This window comes from Oncorhynchus masou, chromosome 19 (genome assembly GCF_036934945.1).
Source record: "Oncorhynchus masou masou isolate Uvic2021 chromosome 19, UVic_Omas_1.1, whole genome shotgun sequence".
In the NCBI taxonomy this organism is placed as follows: Eukaryota; Metazoa; Chordata; class Actinopteri; order Salmoniformes; family Salmonidae; genus Oncorhynchus; species Oncorhynchus masou.
Genome location: NC_088230.1, coordinates 10,902,764 through 10,906,578, shown reverse-complemented (window position 1 = coordinate 10,906,578; position 3,815 = coordinate 10,902,764).

Genomic DNA, 3,815 nt, shown 5'->3' with positions numbered 1-3,815 from the left:
AGAGCGCAACAGCCTTACAGAGAGGGAAAGAGCGCAACAGCCGTGTGTTTCTGTGTGAGTGTGTGAGAGGGAGAGATTTTTAATAGCCTACAGTGATGTTAACACAAACGGCTAATCATGCAGTGTTTTCGAGAGTAGTTATGACAGTCTAATTGAGTTGTCTCGCCTACTCTTAGCACATTTATCTGTGCATTTTGAAATACAACAAGAGCTTGTGCTTCAGAAACCATGTCTGCTTGCAATATTTAAAGAGCACCATATTTCATGAAGCAATTAATCATGCACTGTCTGAGTACCTATGTTAGTTGCACAGGAGGTTGTATGATAAATTATTGTCTGATGGATTAGTAAATGTTTAATGTACTGTGTCTGTGGTCTATTTTCAGGATCCCCACTCTGGGTGACATCCTTCATCTTATTCTAAATGATACTTTGCCACCGGACCTGGACTCAAACCCGGGTCCAGCGACTGTCAAGCCAACACCTTATTAACTGATACGGCAACAGGTATGAACCTCTTACTGAGGTTGCTAGGTTTAGTTTAAGGCCATGACATTGTCTCCTTCCTCTGGGGGAGAGTGTCCCCACGCTTCTCTGTACCAAGACTCTCACGTGTACACGCCTCTTTTGATGGCCACACAGGCGCCACCCCACCTTTGACACCAATGTAGTGAATTCGGGGGGTGGGGGGTAGCGCCGACCGGAACTCTGCGACTGTCAAGCCAACACCATAACCATTACGCCAAGAGGTCCGGACGTAGGTGTTGGGTTAAAGTCGCTACCATACTTTCTCATATGAGAGCACGTGGCCTGTGAATAACTCAAACGCTCATTGTGAGTATAGAACAAGGAAATGCAATGTCTTAAAGGGAAAGAAGTTGATGATGGCAAAGCGATGAGAGGCGCCAACATCAAGTTCATAGAACGCTTTGCCTAAAACAGGTCATGAACTCCGTAGTGTAGTGTAATAGCCGACACTTTATGTGTCTGCCAAATAACTCTCCGTCAGGGAAATGACCCAGATGAGAGCTGTAACAGTGTGTTCACAGTTTTATGTCTAGCCATTTGAACAAAGTACTGTATTTTCCATCTTGGCCATTACATCGTTAATGTCCACTTGCCTACTCCGCCTCTTCTGAAAATGTTATGGAATATGAATAACAGTACAGATCTTCCAGCTGATTTCCTATTCCAATGCAAACTATTAATATTGTGTGATGATATTCTACTGATAAATTATAACAATGCATCCACTCACGGACCCATGGGAAATTGGCCATGGGATTTGTTAATTCCGGTCTTTTAACGTACCAGAACAATTGCACTGACACACAATCTTTTAAACTCATCAATATTTCATCAGAGTTCCAAAGCATCTGGCACACTTGAGGTCAAGGCGATTTACTCTTGAGGATAAAAACTTGCTACATAACCTTTTAAAGCATTCCAACTATGTCATGCAGTGAGATACCTAATGTACTGTGCAGTTTGATTCTGGACAGGAGGCTTTATAGATACAGTAGATAAATTGCTGCCTCCGTCGAGTGCCACTACCTTTAGCTATTGTACCAGTTTATACACTAGATACTGCCAAGATTGCAAGTACCACTCACACGTGGTCTGATCTGTTATTACAGTATACTAGTTTCACTTTTTTTGTGATATTTGTATCATACACTCACACAATTTGTTTTTCTACCTAGAGCCTAAACGGGTTCTTCTGCTGTCCCCATAGCAGAACCATATGAAGAATCCTTTTTGGTTCCAGGCAGAAAAACCTGTGTGTGTGTGAGAGGAGTCAGACATGAGTTCCATGTAGAACTCTTTACCTGGAACCAAAAAGGGTTCTCCTATGGGGACAGCCAAAGAACCCATTTGAAACAGCAACTGTTCCCAGTAAACATAGTTAATCTTTGGTAGCATGAATTTGCTGGTCATTAGACTGTGGCAGCTGTGTGGGAGGGAGTCTATGAATACCATCATTAGCCAAGAGTAGAAGACGGGGCACAATAGTTTAGCATCTATTAGATTTTATATGTAGAATCCGGCTTGTCGTTGGAACTGGAACACGACAGAGGAATAAAATATCTGATAGGGGGGAAATGTAAAGGAAGTGTTGCGATGTTAATGAATATATGCTTGCTGTAGTAAAGGTTTCTATTGGAATGTGTTGGTTGTTTTGGTTGATAGATTCTTAAAGTTTCCAGAAAGAGGGAAGAGGACAGCAATGCCCAAGAAGGACTGCAATTATGATAATTTTTCATCCCGACTGTAGTCTTTGTCTGCTGTGTTTCTTTTTGTAGCTCAAATTGATGACCCCCTACACCTTCTGTCCAGTAACACCCTTTAGTAACTGAACAGGCACTGTATACCGAATGTTTAAGATATTAACTTACAGTACAATACAGAAAAGCTGCATTCCGCTTTGTATGACAGCAGTGGATGCAACCTTATTGCTTCTCACATGGCCACATGCAGTTATGACTTACTCTTCTCCTTTACAAGTCATTGTGCCCATGATTCTGGGTGAAACAATATACAGCCACTTCGAAGCACCCCATACCAGCTCTAACTTTCACCTTAAACCCGGTATGGCATACCTACTGTATAACACGGTCTATTAAGTTATCAGCAACAAGAGACTGCCTCTGGGCATCCAAAGCGGGCAATCGCCAAAGTTATAATTAAGATACTAGAGATAAGTCCCATGCTCCCTAGCAACTTCCCTTTACATTTTTTTTAAATAATAGAGATCCCAGTTGTCTATTTAAATCTTGTGATCACCGTGGTGTAGTTGGTGTAGTCATTGCAGTTTCAGAGTTTTTTAGCAGTGTTGGATGGCAGGAAACTTGGCTACCTTTTATAGCGCATTGTTGTCAGATGCCAAGCAGTTGCCATACCAAGCAACCATGCATCCAGTCAGGATTCTCTCGATGTTGCAGCTGTAGAACCTTTTGTGGATCTAAGGACCCATGCCAAATATTTTCAGTCTCCTAAGGGGGAATAGGCATTGTTGTGCCCTCTTCATGACTGTCTTGGTGTGTTAGGACCATGATCATTTGTTAGTGATGTGGACACCAAGGAACGTGCAGCTATCGATCCGCTCCACTACAGCCCTGTCGATGTGAATGGGGGCGTGCTCAGCCCTCCTTTTCCTGTAGTCCACGATCAGCTCCTTTGTCTTGCTCACATTGAGGGAGTGGTTGTTTTCCTGGCACCACACTGCCAGGTCTCTGCCCTCTTCCCTATAGGCACTCATCATTGTCGGTGATCAGGTGTTGGAGTTGGTGAACAGGGAGTAGAAGAGGGGACTAAGCACCCAACCCTGCGGCGCCCACATGTTGAGGGTCAGCGTGGCAGATGTGTTGTTGCCTACCCTTAGGCCGCCCCCAGATGTTATCAGGAAGATGTTTAGTCCCAGGGTCCTTAGCTTAGTGATGAGCTTTGAGGAAACTGTGGTGTTGAATGCTGAGCTGTAGTCAACGAACAGAATTCTCACATAGGTGTTCCTTTTGTCCAGGTGGGAAAGGGCAGTGTGTAGTGCAATAGAGATCTTATCATCTGTGCATCTGTTGGAATGATGGTGTTGATGTGAGCCATTACCAGCCTTTCAAAGCACTTCATGGCCACAGATGTGAGTACTACGGGGCGGTAGTCATTTAGGGAGGTTACCTTGGCATTCTTGGACACAGGGACTATGGTGGTCTGCTTGAAACATGCATGTATTACAGACTCGGTCAGGGAGAGGTTGAAAATGTCAGTGAAGACACTTGCCAGTTACTCAGCGCATGCTCTGAGTACACGTCCTGGTAAAT